The following is a 15720-nucleotide window of genomic DNA, read 5'->3' on the forward strand; positions in this document are numbered from 1 at the left end:
ACACATAGTTACTTCTGCCACATTCTATTGGCTAAGTCATAAGGACATCCAGATTCAGTGGGAGGAGAAAGAGATTCTACCTGCTGATGAGAGGAGTAGCAAAATCCCATTGCAAAAGACCTGCAAGTTGGGAGATATGGTTGCAGCCATCTTTGGAACTGATCTATCATAACATTACTATTTAAAGTTTTATTGAAAGAAACTTTAAGAATCTGCTAGACTGTATTTATCATTCTTGTCAGAGTGAGAGCAGATTATAGACTGGTAAAAAGTGATTAGTTAAACTGAATATGCTTCAAAGAGCCAGTAGAACTATTACCTTGCTATCTCTTTTTCTGCTTGTGATTCTTACATAACCCCTGTTAACCCTGCGTATATTGCCTTCTCTACTCCATCCACGGTGAAACAGAGTAACTCGGAGAAAGCTGTGGGCTGGATGGTAATGATGGTATTTTTACATTACTATTTCAAATGTGTCTGATAAAGGTTAGCAAAAGCCTGTTGTTTGGATTGTCTATGATGTTATGAGGTGCAAACAGTGATCTATATTAGCTTCCAGTGCTTAGAACTTTCTATAAACCAACAAGCAAATAAAACCAGAAACTTAAATGTAAATATAAAATGTAACACCAGGACAGTAGTTAGCACTTAGGTGATCATCTGATCATTTGGGAAAATGCATTACTGCCCCTAAGCATAACCCTCAAGCGAGAGTGATAGGACAAGGTCATTGCCTGATGATTTTTCTGGATATAACTAGATCATTTACACGTTAGGACTGTCATTCTGGCAGTGCTGACAAGCCTTTCAAACAGTGTAAAAGTTTGCTGGTGCAGCAGTTGGCTATCCCTAACCTACTTGTTTGCTTAAAAAAAAAGCTTAAAGGTAAGAATTTACATATTCACAAGGTAGTTACTTGCTATTTCCACAGTGAAGTGACATTTTCTCTTGTCTAACTCAATTTTAATGGAAGAATTATTAAGCAGATAGTGACATATCTGTTTGGATTGTCAGGTGATATAAATAGACTATTTAGAAACAAGTGGAGAGAAAGATAAACTGCTCATTCGCTAAAATATTAATTTTAATAGTTATGTTACAACTCTCCTCCATTCTAAGATTTGAAAACCCAGGAGAAGATATCATGATAGTCCTGAGAGATTTGGGATTACAATTCTAATTTTATTGGCAATCTGATACATGGGATAATGTATTGAATTGGACAAGCAAAAATATTCCCCAACTTCTAGTCCAGTTCAATTTTAGTGTTATAGGCTATTACCTGATTTTACATGCATAGGCACAAATACAAATTGTATGATCATTATAATAGTATATTTAGGAAAATGAATGGAACCAAAGGATAGGACTCATTATAAATGCTTCATGTATACTCCACAGGAATGTGTGTGTGGCATTTAAAAGGGGGCTTATGTTTGAAGAAAAGCATACAACATTTTTCTAAATACTCTGTAAATTGTGCTTACAGAATTTTAAAACTTAGTGATTCTGCATAATGAACTATGAAATACTTATTGGCTATACAAGGTAACATGCTATAGAGGCAGAGGAGACCAAAAAGCTATTTCTAAAAATATTGGCTTTATATAAATTCCAATGTTTGGAAGTTATAAATACAAATACTTGGGCAAAATAATTCTTTTTTTTAAAAAGGTTTTATTGCACTGTGTTAGAAAACTCTCTGGATTATGTAGATTCTATTTTTTCTTTCTGCTTTCTAGACAATGTCAGGGTTGGGGGCAGCTGTGGCTGGGTGGGACCTCACACCCCTGATGAGAATGTATCACCTCTGTGAAAGTTTAGTGTCATATATCAGGCCTTTTCCCAAATAATCTCAGAAGTGATCCCAGCTTTTTCTTTATCCCAGAATTATTTATAATAGTCAAAGTACAAAATAAAAATAACCTCAATATCCACCGAAAGGAGAATGAGTGAACAAATCATACAACACATCAGTGGACTATTCTGAGACCATTAAGATTCATGTTTTGAAAGAATGTGTAATGTTAGGAGAATTGACATTAATAGTTGTATATAGAGAATGCTCCAAATTTGCAAAAACCTGTATGCGTGTCTGTATGTGGCAAATTGAAGTAGAAAGGACAACAGTTGTTAACAGTGGCCATCTCTAAATAGTGGGACTATTAGTGAATATTTTTCTCCTTTTTACATTTCTGCCTTTCCCATATGTACTACTTTACTATTTTTCTCCTTTACAAGGGAAAAAATACATCATCTTCAGCCCAATCATTTACTAAATATCTAAGTAAGGTAGTTGTCTATTCTTCAAGTATTGTCTGGTGGTCTTAACTGTTCCTGTAGAGTGAAGATGTTCTTTCTTCAGTGTAATTGATCTTGTTGCTCTTTTCCTTCAAGACTGTTTTCTCCTGTTTCAGATGAGGTGGGTATTGAACATAGCTTGGCAGGACCACTAAAATGTTTTAAAAATTAATAAATGAAAGAACATAGTAATGTATCCTCTGAACACGTCATTTCCCTTTTCTTCAGAAATTCCATTTTGTATCCCTCAGTCATTGTTATTACTTCTCTGAATTCTGCCATGTTTTTTATACGTGTTTACAGACTAGGACCTTTCACATTTGAAGGAGAGAAAATTAGAGAGAATAGGGGAGAAGACGCTGGAAGGGAGATGCCAATTCCAAATACAGCTTATGCTTTAAACATTATTTGATCAAACATCGTGAAATGATGAATCATGAGGTGATGATGGTCAAGCATCATTAAACGTCATGAAAACGCTAACGGACACGTGTGAACATTCTGTAGACCTAAGCTGGAAAATCTTTAACAATTGACTCTCTGACTTAAAAACCCAGTTTGTATCACTTGACGACTTCCTGTGTAATACTCCCACCATGGCGATTTCAAGCAACCAGTGCCGTATCAACTGGCTCTCAAAATTCCTGAAAATTTAGCGGGTTGCAATTTAACCATTGGCTTTCTGAGCTGGTAGTAACAGCTCCAGTGTACCACTGGCTGGCAAATAATTATATTCTGAACATTCTTAGAAATCTGAATGATTTCTTAACCCTTACTTTCTCTTTTGATATTAAGAATTGATAACTTTGCAGGTGTTGATTTTACTTTCCTCCTTCTAAACAGGCAACTAATTTGACCTTTGGGGTTGAATTAAATAAACCAACAAATCAACAAACAAAAATTTTGCTATCAAGCTAGTCTATTTTATTTTTGAAAGAAAAATCAATTGTTTAGTTTAATTGATTAAATATTCAAAAAAATAAACCAAAAATGTTGCATTGCTTTATGTATGGACAACCCCCCCCCCCAGCCTTTTTCTGTAAGATTCGTGTAGCTGGAGTATTTACTTGGATCTCAAGGAACCAAATGATTCCCTGAAACAACCGCTAAGCTGTTTTCCAACTTCCTGTAACACACCTACCCTAAACCAGGGCTGGCGTTTCCTTTACGACATACTGTTATAAAACAAAAATAAAGACAATTATCTAAGATAGAAAAAAAAGAGTATTTGTAAAGTAAAATAAAATAAAACAAACTATTAGAAGAACAATTTTGAGTGTTAAGCATTGCCAAGCACAAAGAAGTGAGGTGCGGTAATATACTTCTAACCTCTCTGAAGCAATCCTCAATTTGATTTTTAAAGTTGCAGTAAAATTAATTGTATTTAAATAATACATCTCCCATCCTTCCCAGCAGTGAGATGCATATCCTTTACCAATCTGGTTCTCGGCAGGCGGTCCAGCCTGATGAAGCATCCGCGAAATGTCAGCTCCCACAGAGAAGTGCGACGAGAGGCGACACTAAAGCAGTGACAGGCCTTTCAAAAAGCTATTGTGCAAATTCGGTTTTAAAATAGGGATGTGGTTGAGGACTGATGGGTATGTCATTACCAATGCGTTCATCTCCCCATCGTCTGCAGGAACAGAAGGGAGTCATGGCTTTACGTTGAGGAGTGGTGGATCCAGGAGCTGTTCTTTCCCCTATTCTTATCACCTTCCATAATGTCTCAGATCTTTTTTAAAAAAAAGTTAATCCTGTTATTACTTTATAACCCTCAATAAATTATTGATGCCTTACAAAATTCCATAAAGAGTTTTAAGCCCGTAATAATTTTGACTGCTCTCACCTGTACCCCACATATCTTCGTCATTCCCCCAAGCATCATGTGCTTTTAAAATGTGGTGCTATTGTTCATTGCTCTTCCCTTAAATAAATTTTTTCTTCATTTTTGTTGCCTGTTAAAATTCGTTAGGGATTTTTATTTTCCAGCATATGTAAACAAACAAAAACACTAAATCCCTTCCTTTTGTAGCATTCCCCATCATAGTGTATTATAATTGTCTGTTTACACATGATTAAAACTATCATTCATTTTTGTATTCCCTAGCTCTTGATTTACAAGGGATGCTGATTAAAAATTTGCTAGATTCAATTAAAGAACATTCTTGACGACTTAGTAGAGCAGTTTGGGATTAAAGTTTCATAGAAATAATCCGCCAAGTCAAAGAAAGACATGGGAGACAGAGTTTATGGTACTGAAAAATATTCAGTAGCCTACGCTACACTGGATTAAATTGCTAGGACTTTTACGATCATGGCAGTGGTACAAGGAGAAGAAGGGAAGTTTTTGCTATAGCTCAGCGCCACCGCTTGTTGTTGCTTCGTTTCTGAAAGCACTTTTCATAAGAAGTTTTTTCAAAAGTTTTGATGACTTAACAACATTAAATACCAATGAACTTTTCTATGGTTTTTCAGCTTCTTCTCGAGATTCTAGATTTCTTTCTTTCTGTTCTCACCTCCAATATATGCAATCCTTTCTTCCGAATATAACAGAGTCATGTTAGACTAGTAAATAAATGTCTCTGGCTTTTAGTTTTTGTAAATAAAAGGAAAGGATTTAACTAGATAATATGTAATATGTATATCTATGTTATAATATATAATCCAATGTGTAGTAACACAATATGATAACTATAGGTATATGCTATATAATGATAATAAATTGCTCAAAGCTCATGTTAATTGAGTGCCCATTCTGTGTTCACTGTGCTACGTGTTTTTCATCAATTTAGTCATCTAACCCTCAGAACAACTAATTGTGTTTGGTACTCTTTCCCCATTTTATGAATGAGGAAGCTGGCTCTAGGCAGAATTAAGTAACTTGTCAGGGGTCATGTAATTAGTAACTGAGGACTAGATAATTAATGAGGTTCATACAAACACTAGATATCTATAAAGTGAGCCTATAGTTATCAATATTAAGCAGTGTAGCTGCCTGCTGGTAAAAATTTAAAGAAAATAGAGAAAAATTAGATGCCATAGAATAACCTAAGTAGTCAGAAAGTTTCATTAAGCTTGTTCTTTTTTTGGCCTCACATTTGTAGGTTGCAAAAAGGGTGACTGACATAGCCAAGAGCATTGTTGAAGTGTCAAGAGCCATAACAGCCTATGCTCAATTTAATGATGGAGGGAGGATGCTTTTTGTCTGTATGCAGCTTGCCCAACCTATTTCCACAGTTTAAGCTGCCTGCTGCCCCACATCAGTAATGATAGTTCTCAGTGGGACCTTGATACCAGCCAGTGTACCTGCCTGTCCAACTGAACTGAGCCTGTTGACAGCTGCTATAAATCGGAAGCTGATTATAAGTCCTGTTCATCATCTAACATAAATAATGACCCAAAGAATTTTTTTTTTGCATTTTGCACTTGCTGAGTAGTCTCAGTGCTTTTTGTTTTTATAGGGCTGCCCAATCTTAACCATGTTTAAAATTCTTCTTGTGTGTTGGTAAGTATAGCTGTCTAGCTGCCTACTGTAATCCATGATTACTCTTGCTGCTTGCTTCCAGAGCCCTAAATTGAATATCTGGCAGAGCACAAAATAAATTCTTATTTCTACACAGTGAGTCATCCAGAAGTTCTGCTTTCCAGAACACACACCTTTCATATATATACACAGATTCTTTGTGTGTTATTAGTTTGTTTCATGGTCCACTGTTTTGGAATTTTTATCTACTATGACTGAATATTTAGTTTCACTTGTTGGACATGTATTTATTCTACTACTGTCATTCCTTAGTATTTATATACAAGGGCCAGTATGACATACAGAATACTTTATGTTCTAATTTGTTTTTTTATATGACTATGTCCAGATATCGTTTCCTTCACAAGCAAAGATCTTGTAAGTCCTGACCTTCTATCTTTCTCTACTTGCAATAGGTATACTTATTTTGCCTTCGTTTCCTCATCTGTAAAATGGGACTAACAAAGGATCCAGCTCACTAGTTTCTTAGGAGGATTAAATAGGTTAACACATATTCTACCTTTGGAAAGGGCATTTAGCACATATTTACATTTGGTAAATTATAAGCTAAAAAGCTCTCTCCTTAAAGAAAATCACTACCAACCTTTAAAAATTAATATGTATCAATTGTTGCCTGTCCTTAAGGTGACTGAACATGTACAAATCACAAAACTAGTTTAACACTTCCTCAGGAAGACCTGAATAAACTGTCCAGCACACAGTGCCTTTCTCTTCTGCAAATCTGAGACAACAACAACAAAAAATTCCATTTTGTATCCTGATATCTAGTCCATATTTTTTTTAATCCTCATGATAACCTTGTGGGATAGGGACTATTATTATCCTTTTTTTCCAGATAGGGAAAGTGATGCACAGAGAAGCCAAGTAATTTGCCTAAGGCCACATGGTTAGTAACTGAAGGTGTTAGGATTGGAACTCAAGTCATAGGTTTTAGTGAATAAATATGGCAAATGAAAGATGACTGAAGTTTTTTGTTAATTGTTTATTTATTGTCTGTGTTGGGTCTTCACTGCTGCATGCAGGCTTTCTCTAGCTGTGGTGAGCTGGGGCTACTCTTTGTTGTGGTGCCCAGGCTCCTCATTGCGGTGGCTTCTCTAGTTGTGGAGCACGGGCTCCAGGTGCGTGGGCTTCAGTAGCTGCAGCACACGGGTTCGGTAGTTGTGGCTCATGGATTTAGTTGCTCCGTGCATGTGGGATCTTCCCAGCCCAGGGATCGAACCCGTGTTCCCTGCTTTGGCAGGCAGATTCTCAACCACTGCGCCACCAGGGAAGTCCCAAAGATGACTGAAGTTTGAAAATTATTTGATATATATACACTTTGAGACATGTTGAGCAGGATATATGTGAACAATAATTTGTTGGAAAGTCAGATCCTGAGAACTCAGAGGAAAGATCAGAGCTAGTAGTGCAGAGGTGAGAGCCATCAACATAGAGATGGATTGGATGAGATAACTAAGGAGAAGATGCTAAAGGGGAAAGCCAAGAAAACTGTGAGCAGAAACTTGCTAAATTCCCTACATTTAGGGGGATCTAGAGAAAGAGAAACCAGTGAACAAGATTTACTTAGAGCAGATGTTACAAAAACTGGCAGCCTTAGAGCTGAATTTGACTTGCAGATGTATTCTGAATGGCAGGCAAATTCCTTTTAAATTATGTGATTCAACATTTAAAAAAACCGAAGATGTAGGAACTCTGGACCCAACTTCCTATGTGTGAACAAATGGCTCCATTTAATGAGCTCATACCTCTTTCTGGGGGGGTGGGGGGTGGAGGGGTGTGCAGACCCTCTCCCATTGGTCCTACTCCCACCACTCTGTGGGGATTCCCCCGCAAGGACTCCACCTGCTTTCTCCTGGGCGTTGCTTGCCTGGCTCTCTGGGACCTGCGTTTGTGACTCCTGCTTTAAAAAGATGGAAAAAGCTGAAAAGGAAATAGGAGAACTTAAAGATATAATTCCAGAGAAAGATGACTTTCAAGAAGAAAATGACGGGGACCTCCCTGGCGGTTCAGTGGTTAAGACTTCGCCTTCCAATGCAGGGGGTGCAGGTTCAATCCCTGGTCGGGAAGCTAAGATCCCAAATGCCTCTCAGCCAAAAAACCAAAATGTAACACTAAAGCAATATTGTAACACATTCAATAAAAACTTAAAAAAAGAAGAAAAGGATAATCACTGTCACCTATGCTGTTTAAAAAGGAAAAGAAAAACATAGAGGACAAACACAGGATTTGTAATTTAGGACTTTGGCAATTTTGGGAAAAAAAACATGACATACAGTTTAGGATTAAAAAATGAAGGGTAAATGAGGAAATTAAAACACCTGTGTAGACTGCCTCCCCAGAAAGCTCAACAATGAAGGAAATAAATATTTAGTCCATTTTGTTCTCTGTCAAGAGAATGTTTAAAATTTTCTTGCCTCTTCAAGATGCATTATCCCTCCCGGTCATCAACACACATCATTTTCTCCTTGATAAATCGTATTCATTCTTGATCCCTCTCACTCCTATTTCAGTATATGTGCTGCCGAAGCGAGCACGTCGATCCCTCTCACTCCTGAAGGTCAGGTCCAATGTAGTCATGATAGAAAGGATTCAGAATCCCTGAGAGTTATTAATGTTGAAATGAAATCAAATACCTGGAAATTTTCTCTCACATGAATCTTGCAAGGAATGTATTTAAATATTTGTGCTGATGGATACTTGGAGAAATATGTAACTTTTTTAAACTCACTGAATTTTTTTGTCAAGTTTTAACTTCTTCCTCTTTCTCCCTCTCTCACACGCATGCGTGCACAATATTTATATCATGCATCCTGAGACACAATTTGACATTTCAACGTCCCTAACATTAGGGAGTGTCTTACAAACTGATAGCACAGCAATATGTAATTATATTGTAACTTTCTAACATAGCCTATTTTCTAGGAACACATTGAAGGCAAGTGTTTGTTACTACATTATGAATAATTTCCTTCTCCTGAGCCCAAAAGGAGACAGAATATGAAGGGAGAAATCAAATGAAATATGTGTATTAATTTTCAAGCGGTTTGAAGTGCCTCAGTTTTAAATGCCTGCTGGATCATAATAGTCATTTCCAAACTGGAATAAATAACTGCCTGTTGGCTTCAGAGACAATAGTGATGCTCAGGCTGAGATATCTGAATTTGCTTTTTTTTCTATAATAAAAATGACAGGCCCAAGAAACTAGGAGAAAAAAAAAAAAGCCTTCTGCTATTTTAAGATACTGTCGATCTCATTGACTGTGTTCTTGTTCCATCATTAATCAATTGTCTGAATGTAGAGAAGAAAAGGAAGGAAGCCTGCAGACCACTTAATGTCTCACTTTAGCACAGTAGCAGAGAGCTCAGACTTCCTGGATGCCTACCTTTGTGAGTCTACACATAATTCATCTGCTTTGCAAGCTCAGTCTGAAACTTTGCAAATCTTGAGGAAGAAGTTCTGTAATATCACTGAAATTGCCTATGCATTCCCACAAGGATAACGTGTGTTAGCTATTACTAGGGAATTATATTTCATTATATTACAGACTCTGAATTACTGCCATTGTATATTTCAACGGTATGTTCCTAAATTTTCACTTAAATTTGAGAAAGTGAAAAATGATAGTGCTAGCCATGCCCATATATAGTATACAGAGAAGTGTGCGTTTCTGCAGAGAATATCTAGAGCAAACTATGTGATCCAGCAGTCTGATGTACTTTAATAATCATATCATGATAAAAATTATTTAATACTTTATGCTTTACAAAGCATTTTTCACCTCTGTTATCTTGTTCAAAATTGGAAATTTATCTAAGAGGAAACAATGGTGTCTACCTTAATATTACAGTACTGTCGAAGTGGTAAAGATGCCAATTCCAGTTATATCTAATCTCTTAAATTATTATTGCCATCAATCTTGAATTATGTGTTCTTTATGTGTCTAATATGAAGTCTTAATATGGCACTGTCTTTTTTCTTATCTTATACCCTTTTTTCTCTTCTATTTTAGCTTTTTGAAAATGAAAAGTAAGACAATTCTGGTTGAAAAATACATGAAGAGACTAGATGACTAATAGTTTTAAGAGTGCCGTCCAAATGTTTGCAAAAGCCAGCCCGTGTAAAGCGACACATTCCACACACTTAGTATTCAAGTACATTATCCACCGGATAAGATAGTAAAATATCCTCCTCATCTGTTCAGGGCTAATTTTTCAAATTTTAATAATTTTATTAGTCCCTAGCAAGGCCTTTTAAAACTTTGCAAAGAATGTTAATAACTCATTAAAGATTAATTACATGTCAGCTTTGAGGTCAAAGAGTTTGAGTGGTTTTTAGTTATCTGAAGTAAAATGCATCTGCTCTGAGAAGGACACATAGTGTAAAACTCTCTGCCTTCTTCACCAACCTAAAGTTCTTATTTATTAAAATACATACACATAGATGTTAATTCAAGGGTCTTTGACAACAGTTAAATGAGAAAATGGTGACCATGTGCATACTAGTCAAGAAATTTGGTACAGAGGTATGTCCTCCAAGGAAGACAGGGTACCTCTGGAACCTTGTGTAACTAAGTTTGCTAACTGGAGGACCGGTTAGAGATATGCCAGTTATGATGAAGTCTTCCTCACAGTCTAAAATCTGCATCTTGTTTTCATGGAATGTAACCATAGAATTTAGTGGAGCAAGAGTTTAGGAATAAGATGATCAATGAAAAATAGATATCTAAGTGGAGAATAGAGGAATTTTGAGATATGAGGTTATAGAAAAGGGAGATGGGGGAGAGAAGAAAGGTCTTAAAGGAGCCTGTATTGTTCTGATTTTGATGTCTTCATAGAGACAGCAAGAAAATGACAAATGTTAAAGGCAGCAAGAAAAAAAGCATTAAAATTGTTCTAATCAAAACTACTTATTTAAATCATTAAAGTATTTAGAAGGTGACTTCTGGTAAATTATGTACCATTTTCTTTTCATTTTCCCCATTTTCCAAATCGGAATAACAATACCTTTGATGAGGGACACTGTGAGGACCAGAATTATTATAAAAAATCAGCTACACAGCCTTCATGTGTAGATCCTCAATAATTAGTAACTCTTATCATGACAGTTAATTGTTTAAATATCCAGATATTGCTTTCCAAGAACTTTTACATTTTAAAAAAAGATAATCTGGTGAAGTGTGATGTTATTTGGCATGATTATGCAAATTTCTATAGTCATTTTCACTATCAATTTGGGGGAAATGATAGTTTCTCTGACTTTCAAAGGGTGTGTTTCTCTCATTGTAGGTGCCTGTAAGTCCATCCCCAAAGCTTCCTGGTTTCCTTTCTTTATAAAAAATGCTTCAGGGAAATTATATTCCTTCTTGGACCTCTGTAACTTAAATGAAAGACTGCCAGTCAGCACCACCAGTTTTCCCTGGGTCCTGGCATACAGAACACAAATTGGTTTCCAAGGCAAAGCATTCAATAATCTGTATGCAAAGTAGTATTTTTACATAGCTCTGAATGTCATATCCAAATGTAAAGCTGCCTGTTGCCTCAAGTGTGAAATTCACTCTCATTTAAATTTTGTGTTTCTTTGCAACCAGTGATGCTGGTATTTGCAGACTGGGTCATGAAACACATGGGATGGTGGTTAAAAGTAGTGATAACTGTGACCTCTCCCACTGTTGCTTCTGTCTTCATGAAGAGGGTTTCCTGTGGCAGCTACCCCTGGGCCAAAGCAGGAAATCTGCAAGAGTCAAAGGAATAGAAATGTTTATTTATTTATTTTTTTGTCTCAATATTTTACAGTCTCTTCCAAGTTGTAGATTTTTCAATATGTGTGATCACCAGTGTTTTTAGAGAGCCCATGTTTAAAATTATGTGGTTTCTTTTATCATTTGAATTCAAATATGTAATAGGTTGGATACCGGGTTATTTTCAGATGTCTTTGCCTGGGAACAGTCTGCTCGGCAATTAGATTTTGGTTTTTAGGAAGAAAGAATATTAGGATGTTTGTCTCTGCTCACTTACAGAGGAGCACCCTGAGACCAGTGTCCCAGTTGGTACCTGCACGTGATGATTTAAAGATACTAGTCATTTTCTGAATACATTTCATCTTAGCTTCTGAGGTTGATTTCAGTTCAAAGTGCCAATTGAGGATGAAAAGTTTACTAGAGAGTTTGCCTATTCATGATGCAGCTCACTTTTCATCTGGGTCCCCAGTCACCCCATGCCTGGATCACTTTTAATCTTCCCACTGGTTTCCTGCACTGGCTGCTGCTCCTTTGAACTACCTTTTCTGATGCAGAGGGTCAATGACAGGAGACTAGTGTCTCTGTGGTTAGAAACAGACCTCCCATTTAGGTAAAGCACTTTACCAGAAATCTGGATTTTTAAAGCCATTAATTGTAGTGATTGTGTCAGGTACTTTGAACTGTACCTCACATGAGATGGCAAAAATGATAATAGTGGCTATAATCTAGGATCAAAAAAGGAATGTAAAATGTATCTTTTCTTGAGAGAGGGAATTTCTTCACTACAATGTCGGGCAAGATCGCATAGCTACTGCTGTATAACACATTACCTTAAAATTGAATGACAGAAAACAATATTTATTATTTCTCAAAAGCCCATGGATTGACTGAGCAGTCATGCTGTCTAGGCCAGACTCAGCCGGACTCTCTCATGTGTCTGTGGGCAGCTGGCAGGTCAGCCATGTCTGGCTGGTCCAAGGTGGCATCGTAGGTCTAATCTCAAAACTGGCGCACCATCGCTTCTGCTGCAGTCAGCTGGCCAGAGCAAATCACAAGGCCAGCCAAGATCCCAGGGATGGAGAAGTCAGTTCCACCACTGGAAGGGAGGAGCTGAAAGTCACATTGCAAAGGGCAGGGGTTCAGGGCTGGGAGGAGAATTGAGGACGTTTTTACAATCAGTCGACCCTAATTGCTTTCTCAGATTATGAGGGAGCAGTACTGAGAGCCCCTCATATACTGCATCTCACCAGCTCTTTTACTCATGAGAATCTCCATAGGTCAAAAGTGAGATGAGAGTTTTCGAATTATCTCTAGCCCTCAGTGAAGTTAGCATTTGAGAAAAGTAACTGGATAGTGCCATATTGTTTTTTGCACTGGTTAATACATTTCTACAACATTTGTTAAATATAGATATAATTTCTCTATTTAATAGAGTTTTGAAAGTGTTTCTTCTTTTTTCTTTCATGTATATGTATATGTGTGTATATATGTGTTTATATATGTGTGTGTGCACATGTAATGTGTTTTTATGTATATTACATACACACACACACTTTTCCTATGCCACTTCTGCCAACATGCCAGCGGTCTTGTTATTCTTTGGCTCTTTGAGGCACCACCTTGACTACTGATTACCCTACCCTAAAGGTCACTGCCCAGAAGGGGAAATGTTACCTACCTCACTGGGGCCAAATAGTTATTCTATGGAGAGTGAAGATATTAATCAATGTGTTTACACATCCCTTCATGTGATAGTTCTAATCAAAAAATCCATAGGGCTCAGCCATAGGGGGCTTCAAATCTGGCCCATAATTTTGCACCTGGGATAGCTGCATTTATAGTCTTCTTTTGGCTGTGGTGTCATCATCCCCATTAAGAATTTAATGAGTACCAACAGGCCTAGCTAATGTACAGAACACAGAGGCAGCCAGATCCCCCCACCCAGCCAGCTGTGGCTCGATTACAGAGTTGCTGGTGTACATGAGGGCCTGGGACCTCCCCATTTTCACTTACTTCATAAATCTAGACACGGACCTCACTTTGGGGATCATATTATTAAGAGGAGACTACAGAGGAAAAATAAACCCCATTTGGTAAAGTAAATGGTATGCCTGCTTCTGTAGCTACCCGTGGTTTATTACTGCTGTATGTTATTTCCAGCAGTACTTATAACAGTGATCATTAGGGACCTTTAAAGACTTGCTGATGCCTCTTGGGCAGTTTCAGAATAATATAGTTTATAAATAATTCTGCCTACTTATCTCATGTCTTTAGGATTCCGTTTGCCTTGCTTTGTTTATTATGAGTGTATTTGCATGAAAATAGGTTATTCGGATATTTGTCCTCTGAGAGCTTTTGCTACTTCTTCCCTCTTCCCTCCAAGTCAGAATCACATGTTCTCTGTGCTACAGTCACATCCACAGCCAAGTGCAGATGTGTGCACTGTAGTGAGGGACACAAAGTAAGAAAAGATAAACTTCCAAGAAACCACTGTGATCTTACTGAAAATTGTTTTGGTTTTCTTTTTAACTTTTTTTGTGGCAGATTTTATTTGAGGATTCACAGTTGGCTCTTTGGACTACAATTTAAGAGAGAGAGAGAGTGTGTGTGTGTGTGTGTGTAGGGGGGTGTTCATATGAGAGCGACACATTATTGCGCATCAGCTGCATGTATTTTATAGATGGCATGCCTCTGTGTGCAGCAGAATCAGCAAAGTATATGTGATTCTTTTTAGTTCATATCATTTTTATTCTCCAAAGACAAAATATAAGCTTCTATATTCAAGCGTTATTTTTTGTCTACCCTCATTTTGAGGCAAATTAGAAAAAAGTATCAAACACCATGTGTGTGCCGTTAAAACTATGTTTTCTATTTGGAATTCAGAAATGTACATACCAAGGTTTGCAAAAAAACACCTGTGGAATTTTATTTCGTATTTTACAAAGTGTTTCACTGGAATATCTGTTAAAAATACAGATATTCCACTTTGTCAGTCCTGTTGAATCACACTCTCTGGAAATAGAGACAGTGTATCTCCAATTTTAAATCAATCCCCTGGATATTTCTTCTGCATATTAAAGTTTGAGAAACAGTGCTAAGCTGATCCCAGACTTAAATTTAATTATTAGAAAACTATATACTCGGACTTATTAATTTAATTCCCTAGAGAATTTTCTTCATGGCACCATGATTCACTCTTTTGTGCTTGATTTCTGTGGAGAATCAGTATAAGAAATGACAGCAAGTAAAGTGATTCTGTACTTTTAAGAAACTATCATCAAACAACAGTTCATTACGTTGTTCAAAGCGCCTCATCCAGAAATTCACATGTCACATCCTCCTTCAACCTAACTAAACTGTGTAATTGTAACATGCATATAGAAAAGTGAATGAATCATAAGCTTTCAGGGTGATGCATTTTTCAAAATGAACACATCCATGTCACCAATACTCAGATTATGGGATAAAACACTGTCAATATTCCTAGAAGCCCCCTTATGCCTCATGGAAGAGTAACAGTCCTGACTTCTATCAACACAGATTCATTTTGCCAGCTGGCTTTTGCTCCTTATGCAAATGAAATTATAATATATGTACTCTTGAGTATCTGGTTTCTTTTACTAAACATATTTGTGAGATTCATCTGTAATGTTGGATATAGTTGTAATTTGCTCATTCTTCTTGCTGTTTAGTATCTCATTTTATGAGGATTCCATAATTGTCAATTTTATTGTTAACGATGGATGTATTAGTTATCTCTTTGTACATACAGATTACCCCTAATTTGCAACAAACTTACCCCTGGAAAGAACAAAGATTATTTTAAACCGTTTCTGAGGATCAGGACCCTGGGAGCAATGCCACTGGGGGATCCTGACTCAGAGTCTCTTAGTAGATTGTGTTTAAGCTGCCAGCCAGGCTCAGTCTTTGAAGAATTGACTAAGGCAAACTGCTTCCAAGTTCACTTATGTGTCCATTGGCAAAAGCCTTCAGTTTCTCACCATAAAGGTCTCTTCATAGCATTTCTCCTAATATGGTGACTGGCTTCCCCAAGAGAGTAGTGGGGGAGGGGGAGAGGTGAGAGGGCGGGAAGGTCAGGGGGAAAGTCCAGGAGAGAAGCTGCAGTTTTTGATAACCG

The 15720-nt window shown here is 37.1% G+C and overlaps 1 protein-coding gene across 1 annotated transcript in view; it reads left to right on the top strand.

Annotated features, from left to right (window-relative positions):
- Positions 1-15720, top strand: part of LOC130854990 (EGF-like and EMI domain-containing protein 1) — a 536773-nt gene that overhangs the window by 466272 nt on the left and 54781 nt on the right. The gene's annotated exons all lie outside the window — the stretch shown is intronic.

Source organism: Hippopotamus amphibius, chromosome 6 (genome assembly GCF_030028045.1).
Source record: "Hippopotamus amphibius kiboko isolate mHipAmp2 chromosome 6, mHipAmp2.hap2, whole genome shotgun sequence".
NCBI lineage: Eukaryota > Metazoa > Chordata > Mammalia > Artiodactyla > Hippopotamidae > Hippopotamus > Hippopotamus amphibius.